Raw genomic sequence first — 13,342 nt, 5'->3', positions numbered from 1 at the left:
ATTAAATCCGGTTGGAAGCACACAATTTCATCTTTACTAGATATTAGTCATAGCCACCCTTTAAGGGCACAGTTAAAACATACTTGCCTGAAGGAAAAAGACGAGGAGGAGAAAAAGTAATTGAAAGACTCCCCTTCTCTAGTTGGAAAGGGGAACTTCAAACTAACAAGGGGGTCAACCTCCTCTTTCCTCAAAAGCCCTTCAAGTGGGAAGCAGCCTGAGAATGTCAGCGGCTGGAGGATGCTTGGAGGATGCTTGTTTTTCTGTAGGAGAATTAAACAAAAATAATACAAATGGGAAATAAAGAGAATGACCTACTTTACTGTGTGTGTTGTGGGGCGCGCCCGCGCTGTGGGGGGGGGGGGGCAGGGGGAAGATGCAGACTCTGTGAGTGTTTTGATCTAATTGACGGTGTGAGGTTGCATGCCCAAATAAGGCGACTCTGGTGTTAGTCCTGTTTGTGCTGGAGAGGAGAAATCCAGGACCTGGAACCCCATGAGCCAGGACTGAGACTAGCACTTGGGACTAAAGCCTCAGGAGATCCCTCCTGGACGGGGACACACACACACACACACACACACACACACACACACACACACACACACACACACACACACACGCTGTACAGAAAAGGGGAGCCAGTGGTGGCGCTTTCCCCGCCTGAGCCACTTGCTGGAATGTGGGATCTAGACCGACACTTGAAGGGTTGCCAAGGCAGGGTGCTGCTCCAAGAAGCTAGCACAAGCCGCGTCAGGGAGCAAGTGACCTTTATGTGCCTGGCATGGGGGAGGTGACTCCTCTCTTCGGGCTGGTCTAGCCAGGTGCCTGCCTTCGGTGATCGGTGATCGCCACCACCACGAGTGGAGGGTGGTTATGGATTTGGGTGAAACACGCTACTACCCTTGAACTCCTTCACCGGGTTAGCAGTCTGCCCGTTTCATGCCATTCACGCTCAGAGCCCCTCAGCGAGTCCAACAGCAGCCCCTGGTTCCCGGACACCGTGTCTGCACATCTGTCTTGGCTTGGGGTTTGCAGGAGCTTGGTAAAAAGCCTCCCTGTGTTCTTGCGCGCGCTGCTCTCTCCGGCTTCTCTTTTTCTTGGATTCTTGCCTGTCTCCTCCCACAGGAAAAAAAAAAAAAAGGTCACGTATGTTTGGAAAAATATGTAGGTCAGTGGAACATTTCCTGAACTGATGCAAAAGAAGAGAGGGCAGTGGGGGCGGGGAGGGAGAGGCCCGGCGCTGCCGAGGGCGCCTCCTGGCCGCAGCCCCCAACCTGAGGGCCTAAGCATGCGAGGGGACACTTAGCGGGTTCTTGCCAATCCTTGACCCATTTTCCGGACCAGCTACGCTAGCCTTGGAGGAGTCACCGAGCATTCCTCCCTAGCAACCAGTGCTGTCTTCCACAAACAGCGCTCACTCTCATGTCTCCGGACCCCTCTTCTCACCTGGTGCCCCCTCACCCACCCACCCACCCACCCACGTCCTGAGTCACAAAAGCGCGTTGGCCTGCCATTCCAGGTCGGCTTGGGCAAGGGGGAGTGACAGTTATGTTCTAGCAGACAGGACACCACCACCCCCTCCCGTGACAACAGAGCAGTGGCAGGCACTGTGATGGTTTCCATTTACCCGGGGCGCAGTATTCTTTGCTACCCCCGTAGTGACAACTTTAACGGGACCCCAGCAGGCAGCTCCACAATGTCATCAAGCTTGCTTCCCCTCTTCCCGGTTCGGCTCCAAGCACAACCTCCACCCTTCCACCGCTCCCAGTCCCGACCGAGACTGGCCGGACCCCCCCACCTCCATCCCCCAAGCTCATCCTTGAAGCCCCCCGCAGGACCCGCAGCGGCCTTGAGGGACGCACGGGTGTCTGCGCCGCCGAGAGACGCCGGGGGTCGCAGGGTCCGTGTCCCTGCGGCACGCGCAGAGTGAGCAGTTCAGACTGGGTCGGGGCCAGGAGGGAGCGGGCAGCCGCTGGAGCCTCAAGGCTTAGGAGGAAGAGGAGGAGGAAGAGGAGCGGGAGGAGGAGGAGAGGGAGGAGAGGGAGGAGGAGGCGGCGGGGCGGGGAGGCGGCGGCGGCGGTCCCCGGCTCTGCGCGCCCAAGAGTTTGCGGCGCGAGCGGCGGGCTTTCCCGCAGGACCCGAGGGACCCGCGCAGCAGCCGCGGAGCTCCGAGACCCCGGCGGCAGCGGCGAGAGCAGCGCCTCCCGCCGCCGCCCGGGAGAAGGTCCCCGAGCCCGCCTGCCGCCCCGGCTCCCAGCGGCGGCGGGAGGCGCGTCTCCCCGGCCCAGTCGGTGCCCGGCCTGGTGGGGCCGCCCCGACCGGCTCGGAGGTAAGAGGCCACTGCGCCTGGGGACGCGTGATCTCGGGTGGGAATACGTGCGCGTGGCTCGCGGCTCTGGTCACCTGCTCGCCAACGCTGGGGACGCGCGGGGCAGGGAGGGACGCTCGGGCGCGACACCGCGCGAGGCTGCGCAGCGCAGGCACCCGGGGGTGGGGGCGCGGGGAGGTGAGTCCTGCGCACTACGGGTCCTGTCGCCCCGGGCATCCTGTCCCACCGACCACTGCTGCTAGACGGCCGGTGGGCTCCCGGAGCTGCTCGCCAAGGGAGAGGACTAGGCACCCCGAACCTCGGGATTCGGGGGCCCTCGGAGGGTACTAGAGGGGTACTGCGTCCCGGACAGGAGCTTTGAAGATAGCCTACTGCCCTTCCAGAGATCCACAGCGTGCATCTCTAAGCGCAGGGAGCCCGGGACGCCTGGAGAGTGTGGCTACCGGGTCGGGGCCCTGGTGTCACTGCGTCCCTGGGTCTGAATTGGCTCAGGGCCGGATTGAAAGCCCGTCTTTGTGCTTAGACAGCGCTAGGCTTCTGGGACGCCCGGGATTGGGTGCTAGAACGTTGTTTTACTGGGAGGTGTGCCCCCTCCCCATGTAGAGGAGGGGTGCACCGTGACCCTTCCAAAAAGCCACTTAGGGTGGGAACCAGGGGGCAGGGACAGGTACCGAGAGGCTCGATTCAAAGCCAGCCTCTCCCCTCTGCCCGCCTCTCCTTAACTGCTTAAGGTAAGAAAGTTTGTTTTCAGCTCTGTGGTTCATAAATAATTAGTAACCAGTTTTGTTGACGAGGCAAGATGGAAACCTTAAGTAAACACGCGCAGTTCCACGGACTCTGAAATCTCCTAAGGTTAAATCCGAGAGTCTTCAGTTGATGAAGTTCTAAGCTGTAGCGTTCAACAGGTGTTGCAAGGGTCCTAGAGGGGCCAGCCTAGTGTTCCTTCTCTACCCATTGCCTTAGGATCCGCCCCCGAGGTCGTGGTTAGCTTGCTTCTTTACAGGTGAATATTGAGTAGTTATTAGCTGAGTCGGCGGCGGAGACAGCTAGTCTGTCTCAATCACTAGAACTCTATTATCCTTAATAGGGTTTTCTTTAATAGGAGGGATTTCCCATTTGGACTTTCCAGGTACTCAGTCCTGAACCCATTCCTGGCAGGACTCGGCTCGGTCAACACTTTTGTGTCTCCCACAGTGAAGCCCCCATCGAGCTAACTGGCCAACTAATTACAGCTCGCCTGAAAAACAGAGCTAGCCCTGGAAGGCATCCTTCAGACTCAAGAGCAAAACATGGCTCGAGATTTCTTCCTTCCTGCTCCTAAAATTCCCCTGAAGGAAAATGTTGCCAGAAATAACCTCCAATTTATTTTAAATAACCCCCAAATAAATACAGTCATATTTTTAAAAGAGACATTGCGATCTGGGCCACTATTTTACAAAGCAAAATTTTTCGTTACAGACAAATGTGAACCAGTAGCAGTATTGGCATTTCCCAGCAGTCTACTTACAGATTTAGTTAAAAATAAAGTGTGGAGCATAAAAGCATTCAGTAATTACCCTCTGTCTCAGAGAGACATGGAGTGTGGCTTAGAAGATTTGTAAATGTGCTTTTTGCCATTTTTCCCTCAGAAATCCATACCTCTATTTATTTGCTGATTTGTCCCACCGTGCAGATGTAGAAATGGTTTTATTCTCACTACTCCCCAGAGTGACTTCTTGGGGAGCAGGACAGGATATACTCTAGAGAAAGTACATTATTAATAAATTGTTAAGCACACACCCCACGAGTTAAACATGTCTAGAGAATGGACGGAGACATTCACTATTAGTGTGTTGAAAGGAAAAACCCCTGGTATGATAAATGTTCAGATGGTAACTGGAGAAATGAGCTTTATGTAGAAAATAATTTTAATTTTTTTAAAGCTTACTTAGTTGTTTGTAACAATTTGGTCCCTGCTTTATATTTCTGGCTGTTCAATAATGGAAATATGAAAACAGTAAAAAAAAAAAAATCACTTGCTGTGTCACCGACTTAACTCCATCTTTCTTAGGTGTTGGTAACCTCTAAAAGCAGCCACTTCTCAAGTGCAAGAGTCAACGGTACTGAATTTCTTCAGGCTAAACTAATTCATGGGTTTCTCCATCATTATATGATTTTTTTTTTTGCCCCAGAATTTTGCTTAGAAATAAACCTTCCGAAGCCAAAGGGCTGACTTTTAAAAACAAGTACCTATGTGTCTTGTCCTTGATGTGAACGGCCACCTGTGAACCTCCTCTGTGATCGAAACTCGGGCTCTTCTGTGCTGACACCCTGCACGCTGCAACATCTTCCCCAGCACAGGTCAAATTGTGAGGGGTTGAAAATAGCCGAGTGACTCAGTATTCTTGGCTGCTTTATGCTAACAGTTTAATTGGCTTCATCATAGCAGGCATCTAATCGAGTTTCGCATTTAAGTAGCGAAAATGGTACTTGAAGCCTTATTGGCTTACAGGGTTGTTTGATTAGCATATTTCCCCATTCCCATTCTTTTCGGAGCAAAGACAGGAGGTTGGGGATGGTCACATTCATATCTCATCTCTTCCTCTCATCTCTAGGAGGCCATGTTCATAATAGATGCTCAGTAAATAGGTGTGGGAAACAAGCTGAATTGTCAGTAATCACTATCCAAAGGTTAGAAATGTCTGAATGCTAATGGGGTACTTAACTATGAGTAATCCTGTGTTAAATCAGATGGTGATTAATAGTACGTAAGTACACCAGGAAACAATTATTAAACACAAGCATGTAAAGGAGACATTTTCTCGTGCAATCTTTAGCTAAGGCAGTGCTGTTTCTCGTTTGATTTTTTTTTTTTTTTAAAGATTAGGGGTCACGTGCTATGTTAGGCAAAGAGTCATTTTCTTAGGTAAATTTCCCCTAGAGGCCACTTGAGTGTCTGCAGGTCAGAATGTCTGGTTCCATTTGATGATTCAGAGCAGAAAAGAGAGTTTTCTCTTTTGTCCTGCTGTGAAATAAACCGTGTGTATAAAGAGGAGGAAGGGGTGGGGCATCAGGACACAGTGAGTCACTAGGGGTGGGGTGGGGGTTTGTTAAATGGAGATTCTAGTTCAGGAGCTTCAGTATATCTCACCAGCTCCCAGCGCTACACTCAAGCAAGCTCTGGGATACACTGAACCCCATCAACACATGCTTACTGAGCATGCCCTAAATCGTGGGCCAGATGATGCGACACGTGGAAGACAGGTCATACCTACATCCTAGGAGCTGAGAGATGAGGAGGAAGAGAGAAGTACATTGATTCTTTTAAACTGGGAGTGAGGCCCGGCCATGCCTTTCTGCAGGGTGGGGGACCAGGAGGAGCCTTGAAAGGGTTTTTCTGGGACCTTGTACTGTTGTGTGCATGGAAGAGCATGTTGTGATTTGGCAGGAATAAGACACAGTTTGAAGTGGGAGAGGCTAAGGGTAGCTTCCCTCTTACCTGGGGATGCCTAGTGGCAACTTTGTAACTTTTATAAGCCTGAATATTCTTGTCAGAAAAATAGTGGAAATGATGCTCGTCCTGCCAGGTCTCTGGGATTACCAGTAAGGGATGTACAGAAAGCCTAGCAAATGGGATTGTTTTTATTGTCATCTCTGCTCCTGGAAGTAACTCTTCACCCATATTCCTGTATGCAACCCCAATAAAACTCACTGGTTCACCAAGACGGACTTTGGTGGTATCTGTATTCTGGTCTGTCATGAGCTCCCTATCTAGGGTGATTAGATGTGTCTGTTACGTCTCCCCAGGAAGAGGATAGTCTGTCACTCAATAGTAAAATATTAAAAAATTGTGACCATTTTCAACATTATTTTTCTATTTATAAAACTACATCGCGTAGATGTTGGAAAAGACAGAAAATAATGAGGTGAATGAAAATACATATTTTGTCGGAGTGTTTTCCCGTCCAGTCTCCTTCCTGGGGTTTAAAATGTTTATAGTAGACTTAAAACCCACACACAGCCTATTAATCCCTTTGCTCATCTCTGTGACATAATTCCTGACAAGCAGCGGAAGGGAGGAAGGAGCCATTTGGGCTCACCACGTGGGGTACAGTCCATCGTGATACCAAGTGGGGGTACAGTCCATCGTGGTACCGAGTGGGGTGCAGTCCATCGTGGAACCGTGTGGGAGTACAGTTCATTGTGGTACCATGTGGGGGTACAGTCCATTGTGGTACCGTGTGAGGGTACAGTCCACCGTGGTACCGCGTGGGGTAGAGTCCATCGTGGTACCGAGTGGGGTACAGTCCATCATGGAACCGTGTGGGGGTACAGTCCATCGTGGTACCGTGTGGGGGTACAGTCCATCGTGGTACCATATGGAGGTGCAGTCCATTGTGGTGCCGAGTGGGGTGCAGTCCATCGTGTACCGAGTTGGGGTGCAGTCCATCGTGGAACCGTGTCGGGGTACAGTCCATCGTGGTACCGCGTGGGGTGCAGTTCATCGTGGTACCGTGTGGGGGTACAGTCCATCGTGGTACCGCATGGGGTGCAGTTCATCGTGGTACCGCGTGGGGTGCAGTCCATCATGGTAGGGGGGCAAGGCTGTAGGAGGATGAGGCAGCTGGTCACATCGCATGCTGTTTATTCAGCCCAGGACCCCAGTTCATGGAATGATGTTGCCCATATTCTGGGTGGGTCTTCCCAGGAAACCCCTTCACAGATACACTCAGAGCTGTATTTCTAAATCCAGTCAAGTTGACGATGACAATGAACTGTCACACATACGGAAAATCTTAATAGAAAAGGGTGTCAAACAACAGGATATATTTCAGTAAGAAGCAAAAGCTCCCTTCACCCCCGGTGGCCTGCTTAGCCACCATTTCCCACTTTTGAAAGAAACCTGTCTTCTCAAAGAAAAGGAAAGGAAGGAAGGAAGGAAGGAAGGAAGGAAGGAAGGAAGGAAGGAAGGAAGGAAGGAAGGAAGGAAGGAAGGAAGGAAAGAAAAGAAAGAAAGAAAAAGAAGGAAGGAAGAAAGGAAGAAAGAGAGAGAAAGAAAGAGAAAGAAAGAAAGAAAGAGAAAGAAAGAAAGAGACAGAGAGAGAGAGAGAGAAAGAAAGAAAGAAAGAAAGAAAGAAAGAAAGAAAGAAAGAAAGAAAGAAAGAAAGAAAGAAAGAAAGAAAGGAAGAAAGAAAGAAAGAAAGAAGAAACCTGGCTTTTCAAAGCAGTCTACTCTCCCACTGGGTCAGGAGGTGAATACTGAGAGCAGCCCTGGAGGGCCTGTAGCCCTCTACAGTGATTGGCTCCAAGTGAGCATTGGGCCCCGTGATGGCCAATAAAATGTGAGGTGAGGCTACTCAGGGGCTTCTGGGAAAGTTTCCCTAGCTCTTAAGAAGAGGTAAGGGAATAAGCCACCCTTCTCCCACACAACCCTGCAGAGGATGTATAGTGTCATCCAATGTGGCCACAACCTGGGTTATTCAACCCATGTCTACTGATCAACATTGACTATATTCCTCCCACTTTACATTTTTATTTACCTCCTTAATATATATCATTTCATCTGTATTTCATGTTTCTGTAGGTCAGGAATTTCTAGGGAAGGATTCCTAAGTAAAAGGTGCATCTGTTTGGAGTGTTAGTAGATAGTGTCTAATTGGTGACTAAATAATGGTACCCATGTTGCCCATCCACGGGGCTTAGCTGTCTTGTCATTGTGTCTTCGCGACACTGTGTATTACCCAGATTCCAAATCTCTTCTGTGCCTTTTCACATGAATGGAATGTATTTCCACCTGTGACTGGTTGAATGGGCTAAGGTAAACTACAAGATGGAGAGTGTGGAATGCAATCATTCATTGGGAAGTGTTTCCCTTGTGTGTGAAGGTGCAAAAGGACATCTTAGAAACCGAGGCTGTCTATGAAAATTAAATAGATGTGATTAACCTTGCAGTAATCTTAGAAGATTCTTAGAAAATGATGATAGATGTGTTTCCCAGAAAACTCCAAGGAGAGAGACTTTCAGGTCCTGGTCTCAATATGTAGCTCTGGCTGGCCTCGAACTCATAGAGAGTCATCTGCCTCTGCCTTCAGAGTGCTGGGACCAAAGGCATGTGCCACTGGGCCCAGCACCACACCCATGCACTTCTGAGAGGCTTTATTGCTGGGGGGACCCTCGGGTGAGCATCCGATGCACTCTGCTTTGGGTTTCCTGAGGACTCCATTGTCACTTGCAGATACTTGTTGCCCTCATGAGACACAGCTAGAGAGGAGGTTGCTGGATTCTTTGACTTTTTCACTTCTGCCAGAGAAGACAGGGAAGAAAATGGGATGGACGGAACTCCAGAAGTACTGATTGTCCTTCAGGAAAAGATGGTCAACAGAGTGCTACTCTCGCTCTAATAGTAGCCGTCCACTGCCCTCTGCTAGGGAATAGAAAGGGAAAAGACACACAGAGAAACTCTCCAGGAGGAACTGGCCACACAAACAGGGATAGCTTCCTATTGGGAACGCTCAGTGGCAGGCACTTGACAAAGCTTTTTGGCCTTTATTGTGTGGATTCCAAAGATGCTGATAAGAATCAAATAGTCCCTGAGCCATCTGCAATAGCGACAGATGACGGAGGAAGCTTGGAGACGACCAAGAAGTAAGGGCATCTCCATTTCCCATGAGTTTTATTAATGTCTACATTTTTTGGCTTACAAATGTGAATGATTTTTTTCCTTCCTTAATTCTGGCTGGCTAATTTTGGTTAAAGCCCCATCACCGGTTCCCTGAGTGGGATTGAAGTACTTCTGCAAGTCTCAGGCATCACTAGGATTTGGAACTCAGTGTCACGTAGAAACCTTCATCCAGTGTTGTGCTAGTCAGTTGTCTGACACGGCGATAAGATACCTGAGGCTGGCTAGTGGGAACGAAGAGGGGCTTACTTGTGGCTTCTTTCAGAGGTCCATGTCCTTGGTCACCTGGCTCCTTTGCTTTCTGCTTCACAACAAGGCAGACCATGGGAGAAAAGCTCTGTTCACCTCACTGTGGCCAGGAAGTAAAAGGAGACAGACCAGGCACACCCTCAGCAAATTTCCTTCCTCCAGGCCCATCTCTTGAAGGGTCTCCCGCATCTCCATAGCGCCACAGGTGGTGACCAAGCCTCCAGCATGCAGGCCCCTGGAGCACATTGAAGATCCAGGCCGCTGTGCATGTTTTTGGCTTTGGAATTTAATGGTTTCCATTTCCCATTATTTTGCAAGGTTGAGGTACATTTGGAAATGGGTGTCATCATTGCCATGTTCATCTCAGCGAACAGGTCAGAGCAGCCTCCTGTTGACAGCATCTGGGACAGGATAAGCTACCTCACTTGGGGCTGGAGAGGTGAAGACAGAGGAGGCCAGGCCAACTGCCTGCGGTCCTGACCAAACCAGTCATTACATCTGCCATGTCAACGCTATTGTGTTCTGTCTCTGTCTCAGTTAGTTTTTAATTGCTGTGCTAAGGCACCATGAGCAAGGAGAACTTAGAAAGTATTTAATTTGAGCTTATGATTTCAGAGGGCTAGAGTCCATGATGGCAGAGCCACAATATGGTGGCGGTGGCTGGGATAGCTGAGAGCTCACATCTTGATTCATAAGCAAGAGGCAGAGAGAACACACTGGGAGTAGAGTCTTTTGAATCCTCAAAGTCCTCCCCCCAAAGACAACACCTCTTCCAACAAGATGACACCCCACTAATTCTTCCCAAACAGTTCCACTAATGGGGGACCAAGTATTCAGACACATAAGCTTGTGGAGGCCATTCTCATTCAAACCACCACAGTCTTGGAAAGACACAGCCTGCCATTCATCAGCCCTGCAAAAGATGCCGTTTCCCTAGAGACCAAAATCCAATGGAAATAAGAGGACCACTGTTGAACCCAAGTTAGGGAGTATGTTTGTGGCGGGGCTGAGAATGAGGCTGGAGCTCTGGACTCAGCTTATATGACTGCAGATCGATGTCAGGGAAGCTGTTGCTTCTGGACCCTCTCTGCCTTCTCCCTTCACAGCGGCAGTCAGTGGGAGAAACTCACTTCAGTGCAAATGAGTATGGCCGCTATGAAGCGGGCTTCAGAGCCTTTGTGCCAGGGACCGAGCATGTCATCCCATGCAAATGTGGGCCTTGCTTTGCTAACAGCCTCTAGGTGGGTGGCTCAGGACAAACTGAACTTTCTTCAAGACAAGGGAGATTCTTACTTCCGAGTTGCTTCTGGGCCTTTCCACATTCCCCCTTTGTCAAATCTCAGCCTGTCAGTAGAGAGTGGGGAATGGCCTGAAGCCATCTGGTCTGGGTGTCACAGAAGTTCACTACTGTATTTTCTCTCCTGAAATGCACAAGTCTTCCCTGTGCACCAGGTTCACCAGTGGGCATAAAACAATTGCCCTCAGTCTCCCCTTTGGAGAGTGTATGTAGGGTGTGGGGAGTGTCTAGATATTGGGATTTAGAGTACGAGGTGACCTTGATGTAAATAGCCCCCTCTCCATCACTACAGAATCTCCCTTTACGTAGCTTAGGCTGGCCTCAAACTCACTGTGTAGCCTAGGTTATCCTTGACCGTCAAGTGACAGGTGTGTGCCACCACACTTAACAACCATAGAATTCAAGGTTGGGGATGAGAGGACAAAGGGCTTGTGCCAGACAGCAGATGTGTCCCCTCAGGGGGATGACAAAGAAAACCTCACATTGATTTTTCTATGGGCAAACAGTACTTTGTCTGCCTTCCCACTCTGGGCCGCATTGGTATTCATCCCTAACCACTGATTTCTTTAGAAACCTGCCAAGCTCTCAACTAGTATGTTTACATGTTACCCTGGCCTTAGCATTATTGGATTTTCTGCCATGCTGTACTGTGCAAGCCCCGGGCAGTTTTCATGTTCTACAAAAATGATGGCGTTCTAGGCATCAAGGTGATGTGTTTGGTTTGCGCCACATTTGTTTGGATATGTATTGATCGACATTCAATGATCCCTGGTACCCTTGGGGCTGGGAGATTCCAGGATTCATGGGAAAAATCTGAGCATGCTCAAGTTCCTTATACAAACTGATGTAATGTTTGCGTGTAACCCACACACATCTACCTGGGTGCTTTACATCATTTGTACATTGCTTGTAGTCCTGAAAATTATGTCATTGCTACGTAGGTCAATATTATACTATACTCTTGGGGCCATAACATCACATACAAAGTGAGTCCATGTTCCACATAGACAGTATTTTTCCAAGCATCTTCAACCTGTGGTTGATGGTATCAGTGGATGTAGAACTGATGGGTGCGAAGAGCTGACTGTATGTGGAGTTATTCAGCAGCAGCATCTACCACTATTTCAGCTCTCTAGAGCAGTGGTTCTTAACCTTCCTAATGCTGCAACCCTTTAATACAGTTCATGTTGTGGTGACCCCCAACCATACAACTGTTTTTGTTGCTATTTCCCAACTGTAATTTTACTACTGTTATGAATCATAATGCAAATATCTGACATACAGGATATCTGATATGTGACCCCCCTCAAAGGGGTCTTGACCCACAGGTTGAGAACCAATGCTCTGATGGGTTTTCTCTTCTATATTCCATGCTTGGAACATTGGCAAATCCCCTACAAGAAGTTTGCTGCTTGCCAGCTTCAGACTGGATACTATAACCACTTGCTGGCTGAAACCTAGAAAGTAAGGGTGCTGCTAAAGATGATGTCATGCGTGCACTTTTAGAAAGAACTGTTCTTCCTGTGTTCTCATTTCTAAAATATGTCTTCACAAGGTAGCTGTGAGGTGGCCATGCAGGTGACCTTTACTTGCTTGGTATAGATGTCTCTTTTGGTCTCTGCCTTCCTTGTATCTTGGGTCATATCACCATTTAGTGGCAGTCTTCATTCTCACTTGGTCCTCTTAAGGTGGTATCACCAGGATGTACTGTCTGAAGGCTCCCTCTGGATCTTCTTTTATATTTTTATTAAATTTATATATTCTCTCTGTATATGTGCATATAACACACCCATGCATACACACACACACACACACACACACACACACACACAGAGAGAGAGAGAGAGAGAGAGAGAGAGAGAGAGAGAGAGAGAGAGAGAGAGAGAGAGAGAATTTAAACTTGTGACTAAGAACATACAGGCAAACCACCACTAAAAGCTAAGAAATAGAACAGACCTGAGACCATAAGAGGGTCTGTCTCCTCTTCCATCATGCCATGGCTCAAATGTGGAGGTCAGAGGACAACTTGCAATCATTGTTTCTCTTCTCCTACCATGTAGGTTTCTAGGCTCAAACTCAGATCGGCAAGCTTGGTGGCAAGTGCCTCTACCACTTAACCACCTTGATGGTCCCAATGTTTGTGTTTTCTAACATCTCTAGTATGTGTGCTTCAATTAGATGCCTATAAAAACATTCCTCTGGGCTTTGAGTGTGTCAGCATTGACTTAGAACCTTGCTGTAAATCACAGCCTACATGGTCACACAGGCCCTGACACTTTTGTATGGCTTAACGGAGACACCCTGTGACCCATGACAGAAAGCTTTGGCACCTTGACCCTGTTGATGTGACCAAACAACCTTGGCACATCCCATACACCTGAGTCAACTTTTTTTCATCTGTGAAAGGGAGATAACACTACGCCTAGTTGAAAATCAGGAGCATAGAATGCTTACCAAAGAGCTTCATGTAAACAAGAAGTCATAGTAGTATTTCCTCTTTTATTGCTGCTGTGACTCGTACATCAAACTCTTGCACACGAAGCCGGGGACATGCCAGCCTCCAAATGGTTTCTTCTTGAATAAGGCTCTTGTGGTTTTTTTCCCCCAGACTATGCACACTATATGCACACACAATTAAAAGCATAACACAGCTCAGTGTTCTCTTGAAAGCCCACACAATAAGGGAAAGTGAAAGAGTTGATGATAGAAAGGAAACACTCAGAATGTCTTGGCAGTCGCTTGAGTTTGCAGCTTGCTTTCCAAGGCCTTTTCCACTTATAAGAACAAAGTACGGTGATAACCTTGTGTG

General features: G+C 48.7%; 1 protein-coding gene across 4 annotated transcripts in view; it reads left to right on the top strand.

The window, feature by feature from the left end:
• Positions 1-2,062: 2,062 nt before the first annotated feature.
• Npas2 (neuronal PAS domain protein 2) overlaps positions 2,063-13,342 on the top strand; it is a 182,768-nt gene continuing 171,488 nt past the window's right edge. Inside the window, exons 1-2 of one of the 4 annotated variants that reach the window (XM_042266687.2) lie at positions 2,063-2,185; positions 2,258-2,329. The gene's annotated coding sequence lies outside the window, so the exon portion shown is untranslated. Of the gene's footprint in view, positions 2,330-2,985; positions 3,061-13,342 lie in introns of those variants that run through there. The other 3 variants (XM_076557426.1, XM_015998926.3, XM_006980456.4) reach the window with 3 other exon arrangements.

Source organism: Peromyscus maniculatus, chromosome 21 (genome assembly GCF_049852395.1).
Source record: "Peromyscus maniculatus bairdii isolate BWxNUB_F1_BW_parent chromosome 21, HU_Pman_BW_mat_3.1, whole genome shotgun sequence".
NCBI lineage: Eukaryota > Metazoa > Chordata > Mammalia > Rodentia > Cricetidae > Peromyscus > Peromyscus maniculatus.
Note: the sequence above shows the minus strand (reverse complement) of the source record. Positions and strands in the feature narration are given on the sequence as shown.